Source organism: Halichoerus grypus, chromosome 5, assembly GCF_964656455.1.
Source record: "Halichoerus grypus chromosome 5, mHalGry1.hap1.1, whole genome shotgun sequence".
NCBI classification, from domain to species: Eukaryota; Metazoa; Chordata; class Mammalia; order Carnivora; family Phocidae; genus Halichoerus; species Halichoerus grypus.
The window spans coordinates 84,547,875-84,564,505 of NC_135716.1; the positions used below are offsets into that span (position 1 = coordinate 84,547,875).

Below are 16,631 nucleotides of genomic sequence, written 5' to 3' on the forward strand. Positions count from 1 at the left end.
GCCTTCTGCCTCTGCTTAGCTCCCCAGAGCCAGCCACTATTTGCCTTTGAATGATCTGAACCTGATACAGGGCGCCAGATGCAACTGACTTGGATGCACCTCCCGCAGGGATTTAAAAACTCACCAGCCCTCTTTGGGGAAGCGCTGGCCGCAGACCTCGCCAGCTTCCCAAGAGAGGCCACATGATGCACCCTCCTCCAGTATGTGGATGACCTCCTCCTCGCCAGTGACACACAAAAAGACTGCACAAAAGGCACAAAGGCCCTCCTACAGCTCCTGTCAGACTCGGGATACCGATCCTCATGGAAGAAGGCACAAATCTGCCAACAACAGGTCCGATACCTTGGTTTCCTCCTCACCTAAGGGAAGAGAGAACTAGGGTCGGAGAGGAAAAGGGTCATCATCTCCCTGCCACAGCCCCAGACAAAAAGGGGCCTACGAGAATTCCTGGGGGCTGCAGGATATTGCCACATCTGGATCCCTGGGTTCTCAGCAATAGCAAGACCCCTTTATGATCTCTTAGGGTGACCAGATCGAGAACCCCCTACCTGGACTGAGGAAGCAGAAGCCGCTTTCACAGAGGTAAAGACCGCCCTGGGGTGGGCTCCAGCCCTGGGCCTACCAGATGTAGAAAAACCCTTCAATCTCTTTGTGCATGAAAAGGAAAAAATAGCGCTCGGGGTACTCACCCAGACTGTTGGACCCTGGCAACGGCCAGTTGCTTACCTGTCAAAGAAGCTGCACCCCATAGCAGCGGGATGGCCGCCGTGCCTCAGGGTGCTGACAGCCACAGTCCTACTCATCAAGGAGGCAGACAAACTTACCCTGGGGCAAGAACTTAACGTCAAGGTCCCTCATGCAGTCGTGTCCTTCATGAACGCACAGGGACCCTGCTTCCTTCCCAACTGTCAGCTAGCACAATACCAAGGGCTCCTCTGCGAAAACCCACGGGTCACCCTCGAAACAGTAAGGACATTAAATCCAGCAACCTTTCTCCCCACAGAAGAGGGGGAACCAGACCATGACTGCTCCAAGGTGACTGATGAAGTGTATGCAAGCCATCCAGATCTGCAGGATCAAGCCATAAAGAATCCAGAGCTCACGCTGTTCAGCGATGGCAGCAGTTACCTACAAGAGGGTGCCCAGAAAGCAGGTTATGCAGTAACCACAACCACTGAAGTCCTAGAAGCTAAGGCATTACCAGCTGGATGGTCAGCTCAACGCGCTGAATTATATGCCTTAGTCTGAGCCTGAGCCCTCGGTGAAGGCAAGCGAATCAACATCTATACTGACTCTCGGTACACCTTTGCTACTGTACATATACATGGAGCCATCTACAAGGAAAGGGGCCTCCTAACCACAGCTGGAAAAGCTATCAAGAACAAGGAGGAGATACTGAGACTCCTCGAAGCCATCTGGCTTCCAAAGGAAGTAGCAATCCTTCACTGTAAGGGACACCAGAAAGGAGATGACCCCATAGCGCGGGGAAATCATCTGGCAGTTGAGGCAGCCAAGACCACAGCCAGTGAGGACATGGACAGAGCCCGTTCCCTCACCATGGCCTTAACACCCCCGGAAGAAGTCCCCCCACCCAGTTACACTAAAAAGGAAAAGAATGGGCCATGGCTGAGAGAGCCACCCTGACTGAAAAGGGATGACAGATGATGCCAGATGGGTGCATCTTTGTTCCAACAGCAACTGGAGGGCATCTAGTCAAGGAATACCATCAACTCACTCATCTGGGACAAACTGCATTAGAGGCCCTTCTCAAGAAGCACTACTACGTCAGTCAGCTGCCAGCACTGTGCTGAGCAACGAGTGAACAATGCATAACACGTGCTAAAAATAATGCTCAGTCTGCACCATGGCCCCCGCCAGGTGTCCAGAGGCTGGGAGCAACCCCCTTCGAAGATCTAGAGGTAGACTTCACAGATGTGCAGGCAAGCAGGGGGTTCAGATATCTCCTAGTAATAGTATGCACATACTTTGGGTGGGTCGAAGCCTTCCCGACTAGGACAGAACAAAGCCGGGAAGTAGCTAAAGTCCTCTTGCAGGAGATCGTGCCCCGGTTCGGCCTGCCATTAACAATCCATAATGACAGTGGACCTGCATTTGTGGCAGACATTGTACAGGTCTTGACCAAATCTCTCAACATCACCTGGAGACTCCACACCGCTTACTGGCCCCAAAGTTCAGGGAAAGTAGAGCAAATGAATCACACTCTTGAGGGAACCTTACCAAAGTTTTGTCAGGAGACTAACCTCCCATGGCCAATCTGCTACCCCTAGCTCTCCTGCATGCTCGCTGCACACCCGGGACATCAGGTTTCTCCCCATCCGAATTAATATATGGCCGGCCTCCCCCGTGCTTGGGAAGCCTTCCAGGAAACTTGCATCAGGTTGGAGATAAAGGGATAAAGGAGCAGCTTCAGGCCCTGGGGGCCACCCTGAATAAATTACAAAAGTACACCATCAAGAGGGCCCCAATATCCTTAGGGTCTCAGGTACACTCCTTCCAGACAGGGGACTCAGTTTGGGTCAAAGATTTGAAGAAATACCCCCTCAAACCGCAGTGGACAGGGCCCCACACTGTTGTTCTAACCACTGCCCTCAAGGTCTCAGGTGTCACCCCGTGGGTCCACCACTCCAGAGTGAAGAAAGCTCATCATTCAGACGAGGAGCTGTGCCAGTGGAGAGTCCAGCCAGACCTCACAAACCCACTCCAGCTTCACCTTCGGCGAGACCTCACCGACTGATGGACACCTGCTCACCGTGGTCCTGGCTCTCATCGGCATGATTTTCCTCATCTTGGGGGTCGGACTCTACACTGTTGCCCCTCCTGACTGGACTTTCCCCCAGAGGCTTACTATTGTCATTGCTTATTGGGTGTCCCTAGGGTGCATTACTGCACTTACTTGTCCACAGGTTTCATTTGCTGTCAGGTTAGCCATGATGGCTCCCTCTACCTAAGGTCGTAGATCCCACTTTTACTGGCCCTCTGCTGTCTACTCCTGAGCACATTTCACCATGGTTTTCCTGGCCCCAGTCAGTCCCGGTCTTCTGCTACCTGGTCTGCTGTTCCTCTGCACTGCCTCTAGCTTGCCTGGCCAGGCAAGGGGGACAACTCTCATATCACCATTACTGGCAAATGGACTTTCCAGCTTATCCCCCTCAATCCCGCACCAGCGCCCCCACTGACTTCTTCCACCTGGGATGGGCACACACCAAAGGTTAACCTCCATTTTGAGGGATGCCAGCTTCTTGATACCTCCTGGGAACCTCATAGACAGCGTTCCTACCATGGCCCTCACTCTGGTTACCAGCTGGTGGATATCTACATCTGTGGGGCCCTATGCCTCGACAGCCAAACACCTGCCCTCAGTTCTGCTCGCAAGCCTGGGGATGTGAGTCATGGGTGGCAACTTGGCCGGGAATGGAACGATGGTCCACCAGGTGGCACCTCAAACAGCACAGTGACATCCAGATTTCCTTGTCATGCAAGGCCACCCCATCCTCTTGCCCTAACAATCACTGTATACCGCTCACCCTCTCAGTCTTAGAACCCAATGCCACATCGTGGGCTACAGGAATCATTCTCCTGTTGGGCCAATATCACCCTATGGGGACCGACCCCATGGCCAAATTTATGATTAAGTCCATGTTCACGCCAAGGCTTAGAGTCAACCCCCAGAGTCAGACAGAAAATAACTTGACCTGGCGTATCCCTGGGTCCCCCACCCACACGCAGCAAGCATCTATAGCACAACTGTTAGGTATGATTAACGCCTCCCACCAAGCGCTTAACCACCCAAATCCACCCCTAGCGTCTGACTGCTGGATCTGTATAAAGCCCGGTCCCGTCCAATACCTAGGTGTCATCCTCAGCCAATCTACCATGTCACCTCCCACCTCGGCCTGGGGACCGCAGATTATCCCTTTCTGGCTCCGGTACCTCTGTATGGCAACTCTTCCTCTCCCATCATGGGCCGTAGCTGGATCTGTGCGCCTAACAACACTTTTCTGGCTTGTGATCAAGGTGTATACATCTGCCTCACCTGGCGCAATCAATCATGCACGCTTGTCAGTCTCTTACCGAATCTTTCAGTCCTCCCTGGGAGCGATGCCCCACGCATATGGAGACCTCCTAGCCACCTCGACGCTCCCCCGGGGCCATCCCTCTTATCGTGAGCCTGCATCACATGTTGCCCTCAGCACCGCTGGCGTCGGGATGTCTCAGGTTCAGTACCAGGGGTTAACTCAACAACTCACGGCGGATTTTTCCACCCTCATTCAGTCAGCCCTGGCCCTGCAGTGCCAACTCAATTCACTGGCCTCAGTGGTCCTCCAAAACAGGCACGGGCTCGACTTACTCATGACAGCGCAGGGGGCCTCTGCCTCTTCTTACAGGAGGAATGTTGTGTCTACGCTAATGAGTCGGGGGTGGTCCAAGAAACTTACCCAATTACAGGAATGTGTGCGTCATCAGTGGGAAACACTCCAGCGGACAACTTGGTGGGATTCCCTCGCACAATGGTTCCCTTGGTTCACCCCCTTGTTGGCCCTCTCCTATTGCTTCTCCTCATAGTGGCATTTGGTCCTTGTATTCTTAATGCCCTTACTAGGTTTATCACTACTCAAATTGCTAAAATCAGACTCCAGTTACTCCTTACTCACTATCGCCCCTTAGAAGATGAAAATGATGCCCTCTAAACTAGGTGTTTAAAGGGGCATCAAAGGGGGGAATGATAATGAAAACGTGTGTCCTAAGATGGCCAACCGAGCCAGCGAGAGAGTCCCAGTCCTTGCCCCGGGGCTCTTCCGGATTCTTCTCCCTGCTCAGCTTCCCGCTTGCACCAGTCTAGGTTCTTCTCCCTGCCCCACTTCGCGCAGGCGCCAAAAGTGCCAAGTATACGGAAGTAGAAGTGTATAAATTGCCCCCTTCGTACTCGGGACTTAGACCTTTGGAGACCACTCTCCTCTGAGCCTGCTGGCGTTAAATAAACCTCCTATCCTCCAAGATCTCCAGGTGCTGCTTGGTTCTTCCATCGGGCAATCCAGTCCAGGTTCCGTAACAGTTCGAGATGTTGAAAAGCTCTGCGAGTAATGGCTGAAAGTTAGAAAGTCAATTTTTTGTTCCACACATTTCTTTTTTTTTTTTTAAAGATTTTATTTATTTGTCAGAGAGAGAGAGAGAGCACGAGCAGGGGGAGTGGCAGGCAGAGAGAGAAGCAGGCTCCCCGCTGAGCAGGGAGCCTGATGCGGGACTTGATCCCAGGACCCTGAGATCATGACCTGAGCCGAAGGCAGATGCTTAACCAACTGAGCCACCCAGGCATCCCTGTTCCACACATTTCTTAAAGATCTTATTTATTTATTTATTTGACAGAGAGAGAGGGAGAGAGGGAACACAAGCAGGGGGAGTGGGAGAGGGAGAAGCAGGCTTCCCGAGGAGCAGGGAGCCCGATGCGGGGCTCAATCCCAGGATCCTAGGATCATAACCTGAGCCAAAGGCAGACGCTTAACGACTGAGCCACCCAGGAGCCCCTGTTCCACACATTTCTTAAGTCTATCTGGTATTGGATACTGTGGAAGAAAACTTGGAAGTTGTTATCTTGAGTTCCTTTTCTGTGTGGTCACAACTGTACTTTTTGTGGATGTTAATGTGGTTGAACTTTCAGACCTTTCCCAAGAAAATGGTTCTGGGACGGCTGTTAGCGACTCCTCCCCACTTAATGACATTCACTTCAAGGAACCGCCCAATTACAAAGCTGGAGAAGCAGAGCAGAAGGAGCTCCTTGCAGGGGCTGGGGCCAGAATTCTTTGCATCACATATAATCACCATCAGGGCTCTTCCACTTGGAGGGATGAGCCCTCCGGGCTCCAGCTCTGTCACCTGCTTCCCCAGCTTCCTCTCTCCTTTGTCCCCATCTTCTCCTTCACAAGCACAGACAGTCCTCTGGAGAGACTTCTTTGTTGTTCACCACACCGCTCTCTGACACCTGACAGGTTGTGGTTTTTTTGGTAGCTATCTAGTGAGTTAATATTTTCATCTGAAAAATTCTTCTCCTTCTCAGGAATAGGAACAAGAGACCCTACTGGGCACATTTGGGTTTTATCCAGCATTTGAAATCTGAATTGTTTTGCTTTATCCCAGCCAGCCAGTTTACAGCTGACTTAAGTTTTGAGGAATATGTCCTTTATTCTCTATCCAGATCACCATATTGTTACTTCCTCCTTCTTTTAACGTTCCAAAATTTGTCATCCTCGTGACTTCAATATCACCTTTCTTTTTCAATAAAAGGGCTCCACAGGACTCATCGGCAGCCTCCTCAAAGGCAGCAAAGTCCTGTCTTTTCACTGGGGTCATGCATAAGGCTCTCCAGACATAGCATGACTGGCTGCTCTCCACCACCACGGCACGGACCATGTCATGTCTTCGAGGCACATATCCTTCAGCAAGTTTCAGAGAGTCCAAGGTGAAAAAGATGCTGTCATCTATCACCCCGTTTCTCCCACACAGGCTAGAAATGCAGACCTTCGCTAACACTCTCCAGAGAGAAGTATGTGGTGGGACTGATGTAGCCAGCACCCTCCATCAGCGAAGTCACACGGCCAGTCAGCACTCAGGGGCTGGAGTCGGACTGCCCTCTGCCGTGGTTTTTGCTGTCGTCTTCCCACTTATCAGAGACTAATTGCTTTCAGTTCATTCGATACCTTATCTTCTTGCACAACTGCAATAACTTCCTGTCCAACATTGAGAAGCACTTTGCTAGTCACATTGGAGAAGTAGATCAAATATTAAATATATGACTATATTTAACTTTTTAAACATAGTCAAAAATATTTTAAATATTTTTTACTAACTATATATATATTTACATATATACTGTACATGTTATAAATGTATACACTTTTTAACAATTTTTTATTAGATTTCTAATCAAATACTATAATTTCTTTCATAAAAAGTTAAATATTTATAACACTATCAATTTGAGAAAAGACAAACAAAAGAGTAAAAAATTCAATAGCCACTCCCGCATATCTAAAATATGAAAAAAAAAAAGCTTCCATAAAGTCACCCAAGTCCTCTGTCCATTTGCGACACGCTCCACAAACATCACTAAGTTTCTGAAGAGCCTACTTTAGAGTCAAAAATCATCTGAACTGTAGCGCTGTTACCCCTCCTTCTCTTACTTTATACTTCATCCCTTCTTGCCCAAATACAGGCCTCACACGGACAGGGTCCCTAAGCTGCCCCTCCCCCATCACAGCCGACCCTGGTGTTTATTTCTGTTCAAAACTCGGAGGCAGAAACTTCTAGACAATTGCTAAGATACAGTCATGGACATCAGTTGTTTTTGGTCTGCCCACTATCCCTGCCTCCCGGTCTTCTGGTAACAGGACGGTGCTTTCTGGTTTCATTTGATTCAGTGTGTATGGGAGTGCTGCCAATCACAGCCCTGGCAGGGGGGCAGGTGCTTGACCAGCCTTCATCAGTCATAGCTCTTCATCCCTTGACCGCAGACATGGGTCCAAGAAGGGGACACATAACCTAAGTAATTAGTCTTGCCCTGGGATTTTATATGTGGATGACAAGTAAGGGAAGTGGACAGATTCAGATCTGTTTTGGAAATACAACCCAGGAGACTTGATTAACCTCAGTGAATTTGAGTTTCCTCCTCTATAAGTTGAGGGACTTGGACCAAAGGACCAAATGTTTGGAGGCTCATCCAGATTTAGACAGTCTGAGGTTCTGTAGGAGTTAAGCTATGAAGAAGTCAGTCTGTCTGATCCAGCCATGCCCTTTCTGGGAGAGGGTACCTGGCAAAATTGTGCATCCAGAGAAATGTCACTTCTCAGACTCAAGGTTGTGCCCCTTCTCCTTAAAACCTACTTTCAGGGCGCCTGGGTGGCTCAGTCATTAAGTGTCTGCCTTTGGATCGGTCATGATCCCAGGGTCCAGGGCTCCCTGCTCAGCGGGAAGCCTGCTTCTCCCTCTCCCACTCCCCCTGCTTGTGTTCCCTCTCTTGCTGTATCTCTCTCTGTCAAATGAATAAATAAAATCTTAAAAAAAAACAAAAAACACCTACTTTCAGGTTCCCAGTTAAACTAAGAAATAAAATAAAATAACTAATAACTGCTCCCATTGTGACCTTTGCAGGAATATTTACATTTTAAAAGAGAGGCAAAACTTTAGCCTCTCTCACATGAGCAATGCATGGTGCAATAACTCTCAATATCACAATATGTAAACAGGTGAATGTGTGTGCATATGTGTGAATATGTGTGCACACATGGTAGTTATGTGAGTCTGTGTGAGCATGTGTGCATGTGAATGTGTGTACAAATGCCATGTGTGTACGGCCATGTGCTTCTGTATCTCTGACTACATACGTGTGTGTTTGTGAGTGTGTGTGCGCCTGCGTGTACACTGCCTGGACACGTGTACAGTATGATTCATGTATGTGAATGGGTAGATGTGTACACACAAACCCTTGTGTGTTGTATGCATGTGTGTATGTTTCTGAGCGTGTATATCCACATCTGTGTATACGTGAGTGCATCTGTGTATGTTTGTGCATATATGAGTATGTGTAGCCACGCACAGTATGTTTGTAAGTTAGCACACGTGTCCGTGTGTGGGTGTGTGTGCACACGTGCATGTGCATGCACTGAAACAGCCAGGGGACTCAAGCGGCAGTGCTGGAGGTAGGGGCGAGGAGTAAAGCCCTGGGGTTCACAGTGGCCAGGAGCCAGGCCTGCTCAGCCTAGCAGAGGGCACCAAGGGAGGGAGCAAGGCTTTCTCAACACCAAGGAACTCTACACCGGAGCAGCCGCGACACTGTTCTTTGTTGACAGGGCCACCAAGGCACCGTGCTGATGCCATGTGCCCAGTGCCCAGCCATGGTCAGGAGAGCTGCCCTCTGAGGAGGCCACATCCTCGGAGCTCCCCTGCCCCGCTGAGCCAGGAGCCCCGGCCTCAGGAAGGGACCTCCCTATGGGTTCTTCCTTTGTCTTCGGAGAACCCAAGGCAGAGCCCCAGCCAGACACGCCCGGGAAGCCTGGCTTCGAGGAGGGAATCCAAGGTTAGGCTGGTTTAATGTGAAACGTAATCTTTACCTGTCACTCGAAGAATGGAATGGTTCATCTCCTCTCCCAGAGCTGTGTGGATAGAGCCCTGCGATCGCCCAGGAAAGGAAGAACTGTTTTTTTCAGATGCTACTCATCCAGGGTTTATGGGCTCTGGGAACTCTAGTGAAAGATGGGAAGAATTTGGAGAAGCCACACGGGGACTAAGTGAAGGTCTGAGGACTGGCTGGGGAGAAGGGGTGGTGGAGAAGGGTGGCTACAGGGAGGCTGGCAGGGGAAATTGCCCCCAGAAGGAGGGGGTTCCTTGCCTGGGAAGCACAGAGGTGGGAGCCTGAGGCGGGGCAGCCTGAAGAGGCTACCCTGTGAGGGCACTGGTCAAGGCCTCCTCGGGGGGCCACTCGGCAGCTGACTCACCCCGTGAGCACACTCCCAAGGCCTAGAGGAGGCTCCTCCTGGAGGCCTGAAGAGGAATCGCCTTCGCACCCTCCCGCTCCCCTAGCCCATGCCAGGTGGTCGGCAAGAGGGCCGCCCTGTCAGGGCCACAGGCCTCGGCTCCGCACCCGCGTGACAGAAACGCACTCTAGCCCCGGGGTGCCTGTGACTTGGGGAAAGCGGGCAGAAATACTGGGCGCCCCGCAGCAGCTAGGGAAGCCACCATCTCCTGTGCTTGGAGGCCTCACAGACTTGGCCCCTGAACTAGTTCAACAGATGGTTGACACCCCTGTTTCAGAGTTCTCAGGGAAGAAAGGGTTCCAGGTATCATGGGAGCGGTGTTAGCCGTTTGATACGTTTTTGAAATGCAATGTGACCTTACTTTGTGCCTGAAGCTAGTAAAGCAGATTTGCCAGTGGCACCATGTGGCTGTCCCTTTGATTTGAAGGTACCACCTCTCAGGTAACTGTCTGGGTTTGAAGAAGAAGGGATTTCAAGTACAGGCCTGGCTGGGAACTAGGAGCCCCACCCTGCGTGTGCGCATACACCCTCACACACCCATTCAGGATTTGCCACTTTCTGAGCTTAGAGGTCCTGGCCCTCTGCCTCTTGGCAGTTCACAAATAGGAACTCCAGCTGAGCTGTGGTCGGGGCTCTCACATCTGTGGGGAGGGGAGCACAGGTCCCCATCAGTCCCCGTCAGTCCTAGCACCTTGTGCTGGGCCGGGACCCCCTCCATCAATGCAGTGATCACACCAGGCCGCAGCACCCAGAGCCAGTGTCTGCTTATCAGCTGCCCAGCTCCCCTGGGCACAAGGTCTCCTGCCACAGCCCTGCTCACCCTTCCCCCCCCCCAGGCAACACCCGCCAGCCCACCCCTACAGGGCCCCTCTGGGCACAGCGCTTAGCAACCACTTCTTTTAGCTCCATTCCAAGCCCAGGTTTCATGAAGGCAGCCTCCCTACGCCCGCCTTCCAGTCTTGGCTCCTGGAAGGCTGAGCCTCTGCCTTTCCCCCAGCTGCTCATTCACAGGTCCCACACACAGCACAGACCAAACCCCTTAGCAACTGGATGGAGCGAAAACCCCAAGGAAACTGGTTTATCAGTTTCAACACTGGACTGTGGTTTTCCTTTCCAAAGTGCCTACCATGGGGGTCCAGGGTATAAAATGAATCCCAGGAGGGTCCCTGGGAAGAAGACCGCTCTGGGGATAGTCAGAGAAACGGGACCCGAGCAGAAGAGCCACAGACTCCTGGGAGAATGGTAGTGTGAGAAGGGCCAGGAACGACCTTATAACCAGCCGGCAGGATCAGCAGCCTGCCAGACTAGATCCAGTCAGAGGCATTTGATTTGGTGCACACAGTGTACTTATAAATTGGTTGCAACGTTTAAAAGTTGGAAGGTTTCACATAACATAAAAGTCTGGCTTTTCTGGAGAAATTAGAAAGCTGATAACTGGGCCTATGTTCCTTCCCGGCAACTCCTGAGGGGAGCAAAACCAGGGCAGCCCCTTCTGAGTGCCCTCAGTTTCCCATCACTCAGCCTGGCCCCTGACCCTTGGCTCAGAAGGTCAAGAAACCAAGCTTCCCTGAGGTCAGGGCCAGCCTGACCAGTCTGAAGATCAGTCATGGACTGAGAGAGGCATGGGCAGTCTGGGAGCCCTCTAGAAATTGCAGGGATGAGTATAAGAGCCAAGTCTTCAGGAGGGATCGAGTTCACAGAAGAGCAAAGACATGTAGGAATGCCACTAGGGAAGTCCCTTCCTCATCCAGAAGGGCCGGATGGGGCCACCCTGACAACCACTCCGAAGTGTCCGGAACTCACCATCACAGCCGGGAGTCGGCCAGCCCACGTGGGGAGCTCCACCACATGTCCAGAATGGTCTGCCAGGGCCCCCAAGCTGAGAAAGACTTTGTAAGAGTTCTGGAAATGTTCCTTTTTACCTGTTTCCTCTTAATGATTTACAGTAAATATCTCTAAGCAGAAAGTGTCCCATGAGTTTGTTTGGTGGGAGCAGGGGAGGAGGGCAGGCTGGGGAGACTAAGGGCTACAACATAGGAGAGAAATTCCCAAAGAGACAGAGGTGGGTGTAAATTCAGATTTGGGAGCCTGCTAGAAGGAAGAAAGAGTCCTGGGCCTGGGAAGTGATCCATGGAACCTACCAGGCCTTGATTACCCTGTTGTTTCACAACACACCAGAGAAGTTTCTACAGCAGTGATGTGCTGGAGCCAGTTCCTACCAGCTTGCAGGAGCCAATTGTCTACAACCTTCCCCAGCTTCACAGTCAGGGTCCGTGGCTTCATACTGGTAGCTTGAAAGCAGCCACCATGGGAATATTTCCACCACAGGGTTGGCAAACTTCTGAGCCCTCCCCACCCCCAAGAGGCAGTTGTTAATTATCTACCCACATCCCACTGCCGGTTCTCCTGTGGATCACCTACCTGTCAGATCTGGCCCAGGATGTGCTTCTGGGGACAGGTCGTATCACAGTGAGAAAAACCCCCAGACTCCACATTCCCCCATGGGTCCCAAACAGGAAATGAACCAAGCAGGCAAACAGGCTAAATCAGAATCCAACAGGAGTTCTAAATTATAATGAACTTTCACTGACTTTCTCTGTTTTCTTTTTTCTTTCTTTCTTTTTTCAAAATGTTTATTATTTTTATTTTTTTATTATGTTAGTTAGTCACCATACAGTACTTCATTAAGTTTTATTTTTTATTTAAGTAATCTTTACACCCAACATGGGGCTTGAACTCATGACCCTGAGATGAAGAGTTACATGTTCCTCTGACTGAGCCAACCAGGCGCCCCATTCCCTCTTTTTCCTAATTGCTTCTCCAGAGAGTCCAGGTCTGGGGAGAAGCTTTCTTTCCTCTAAGCGAGTTTTCTTTTTTCTTTCTGAGCTCTGTTCACATAGAACAATTGGGGCCAAAGTTCGTGTTGTAACAAAACCCATTCAAGGCACTGGCCAATACCTTTCCACCTCCCTGCGTAGCTGACCGCCCAGCCCACATCTAGACGGGGCTCAGTGTTGCACAGAGAACCTGCAAGATGAGTAAAATGGCCTTGAACAGCCTCCTCCATTCACTGACTGCAGGGCCACACCCATGCTTTTGCCGTCAGCATAGACGGTCTCTCAGATATATTTCTAATCACCTTCCATCTGTCATACCCTTGACCCTTGATGTCACAGACATCACCAGGTCTTTATTTTCTTTTATCTCTTCTAGATCTCTTCCCTCCCAGCTGGGGAATGAAGGTTGATCTGCTGAGCAGCCCCTTCATTTCCCTGTATTGCCCTGGGCCACAGCACCCAGCTGAACATCAGCTCAGGGAAAATTAGTTATACAAGAAAAGAAATTTAACTATAGTACTTGGCCAGACTGAGAACAAAACTTACATAAGCATATGATGTAAATATTTGAAAGCAGATTTAATTAAAAGTTGTGAAACAACTAAAGTGGCAGGATGTCCACAGGAAAATTTTCCTGTTTTTCTCCTTTATAATTGCACAGCACTTCTTTTTTTTTTTTTTTTTAAGATTTTATTCATTTATTTGACAGAGAGAGACACAGCGAGAGAGGGAACACAAGCAGGGGGAGCGGGAGAGGGAGAAGCAGGCTTTCCCACTGAGCAGGGAGCCCGACACGGGCCTCCATCCCAGGACCCTGGGATCACAACCTGAGCCAAAGGCAGACGCTTAATGACTGAGCCACACAGGCACCCTGCACAGCACTTCTGACACTAGGTGTGTGGGGTTTCCCAACACCAAGAAATTCTCTGCAACACCAGGTAGATGTCCTACAATTCAATTCTTATTTTTTAAATATTTTATTTATTTATTTATTTATTTGCGAGAGGGAGAGAGCACGCAGGGGGAGGGGTAGAGGCAGAGGGAGGAAGAGGGAAAGAATCCCAAGCAGACTCCTCTCTGAGCTCGGAGCCCAACTCAGGGCTCAATCTCATGACCCTGAGATCATTACCTGAGCCGAAGCCAAGAGTCAGACGCTCAATTGACTCAGCCGCCCAGGCCCCCTACAATTCAATTCTGACACTAACCCATCCCCCCACCCCCCTCCCCTCTAACACACTCAGTTTGTTTCTCAGAGTCCGTAGTCTCTCATGGTTCATCTCTCCCTCCAATTTCCCCCCCTTCATTTTTCCCTTCCTTCTCCTAATGTCCTCCATGCTATTCCTTATGTTCCACAAATAAGTGAAACCATATGATAATTGACTTTCTCTGCTTGACTTATTTCACTTAGCTAACTCCTAACTGGAGTTAGGTGCAGACTCCACAGGTTAATGACTTAGTCCTACGACACTGCCCCCCCACTTCTGATGCCAATGGCAAGTGGTGGGTCCCTAGGTTACTTACACAATGTCTGTCTGACTTGGCTACAAATCAGAGGTTCCCATACCCTTTGTCTTAGATTTGATTGTTGGCTGGAACTGCTCACAGAACTCCAGGAAACACTTGTGTTTACTGGTTTATTATAGAATAAAGCATATGATAAAGGATACAGATGAACAGCCAGATGAAGAGATACATAAAATGTGGTCTGGGAGGGTCTTGAGCACAGGAACCACTATTCCCATAGAGTTGGGATGTATCAACCTGGAAGCTCTCCAAGCCCTGTACTTTCAGTATTTGTATGGAGGCTTTCACTTAGGCATAATGGATCATTAACTCAATCTCCAGCCCCTGTCCCCTTCTTGAAGAATGGAGGGTGGTACCTGCTGGGGAAGGTCATCAGGAAGACATGACTGCTGGTTGATCCATAAGTTGAACCCTAGTGATCAGAGGTCCTCTCCCCCACCCCTGTCCTTGGAATGTGGGTTTCACTTTCCTTTCCTACTCTGAGGGGTTGCTCCAAGGACACAGCCCCTTGAGTAATGATGTGGTGTTGAGAAGCCCTGCATAGTATACATGACTGAATCCAGTTAAGGCCCCTCTCTCCCTAAACCTAAAATGTGCCAGGTGGGTGCAGGGATCCACTGGTCTGGCTGCCACCCAAGACTAGCCTATCCTATAAGTTCCCTTTGCTCCTTAAAACTTTCACCTACCAACCTGGAGTGGCCTGCCTCTTTCTTCCAGTCTCTCTTCACCCTTCCCTTATGGGCTAGTTTCAGATTACACAGGGAAGCTCCCAAGGGGGTTCAAACCAACAGGAACTGTAAGTTCCAAGCTTCTCATCCTGGTTTGGTTTTGCTGGTGACCAGTGCCCATCCTGAAGCTATCCAGGAGACTCATTTTCCAGAGTTGCTTCATTGGAACAAAAGACACTCAGATCACCCAGAAAATTCCCAGGGATTTAGGAGCTGTGTTCGGAAACCAGGGGCAGAAACCATTATATATTTTTTCTACTATTTCACAAACAGTGTTCCTCTTCTAGGAGATTATGCTAAGTGAAATAAGTCAAGCAGAGAAAGTCAATTATCATATGGTTTCACTTATTTGTGGAACATAAGGAATAGCATGGAGGACATTAGGAGAAGGAAGGGAAAAATGAAGGGGGGGAAATCGGAGGGAGAGATGAACCATGAGAGACTACGGACTCTGAGAAACAAACTGAGTGTGTTAGAGGGGAGGGGGGTGGGGGGATGGGTTAGCCCAGTGATGGGTATTAAGGAGGGCACGTATTGAATGGAGCATTGGGTGTTATATGCAAATAATGAATCGTGGAACACTACATCAAAAACTAATGATGTAATGTATGGTGATTAACATAACTTAATAAAATAAAATTTTTTTAAAAAAAGAGTGTTCCTCTTCTAGTCAGGCAACAAGAGATGCTGATCCCACTGGGGTACACAATCTGCAAGGGAAGTCAGGCTGTGCAAGGGTGATAACCCAACTCCCACATGGCTCTTGGTCAATGATCAGATTCAGGTACTGATTCTTCTTGGAATCCGGACAGTGAGTGCCACCTTCCTGGGATCAGGCTCCTATGGAGCCCCTCCTTCTCCCTACTCCCGTTTCCTCAGATTCCTCTCCAGTCCTTTCTGAGATTCCTCTTTTCTCTCTCATCTCCTCCTCAAGTCCCATCTTTTCCATCAAGTAGCACAGATAGAGATTGCAAGGGAATGAAGCGGTGCCAGGTACCGGGGGAAGCCTGGGACAAGCCAGAGGGCATGAGGTGTGGCCCCAGGCAGCTGCCACTGCACAGGAATGGACATGCTCTGCTGCCAGATCTTCTTCCTCATCCGGAGGTCTTTGACCGGCTTTGTGTGACACTCCCTGTTTTTTAAATGTTAGCAAAGAATTCGAATAGTTTTGGCTAGATCCAGAGACTGAATCAATCAAAAACCCGGTTTCTCTGTCCTTGAAGAAACTTCATTCAAATCTTCACAGGACATGAGGAAAATATTTCTATTCTAGTCTTCCGGGGCAGCCAAATACAGAAAGTGGGGCAAAACCTGTAAACTTCCCTATTAAGTCAGTTTGATTTTTCAGAAACTGCCCCAAATCACCACCACCACCACCATTATCATCATAATTCCACCTTTGCACGGTTCTGACTTTCACAGCATGCTTTTCTCCAGTGAATTAAAAACTAGGACTTCTAGTTGAAAACTGGCAGTTTTAATTCAATAGAAGAAATAACCGCCACCAAAAAAGCCCACAACCTTGCAGACCCTGGCTGAACGCTCCTCCCCTCTTTCCACTGAAAGCTATCTCTCTTGCACACTTGCCAGTGACAAGGCCTCCACTGCCCGGCTCCCCACCTCACCCCCAGCACCCATCCCCTTCCCTGGGGTTCCCAAAACCTGAGAGCATCTTTGCTAAGCTGACTGCTCCCAAATGATTTTCTGTCTCTGCCTCTAAGACCTTCTCCTTCTCACCAGTATCCCCTCCAGGGACCAGCAGGTGGAGGCTTCTCTGTGTGACCCCTTGTCTGGGATATAAGAAGGGGTAGCTAAGGGCGGTGAGTTGGTTTTCTGCGTGCCAGGACCATACCAGATAGAGGTCTTACATGGTCTCACTGCAGAGCACGCACCACAAAGTCTCCACCAACACACACAGACACTCCACCAACACTCTCCAATCAAGAGACAGACCTCCCTTACGTTTCTGGGAATTTTCTTGGAATGTTCTTGGATTG

General features: G+C 49.8%; 1 long non-coding RNA gene across 8 annotated transcripts in view; it reads right to left on the bottom strand.

Annotated features, from left to right (window-relative positions):
• The window catches only part of LOC118552380 (uncharacterized), a 105,054-nt gene that overhangs the window by 26,341 nt on the left and 62,082 nt on the right, over nucleotides 1-16,631 (bottom strand). The gene's annotated exons all lie outside the window — the stretch shown is intronic.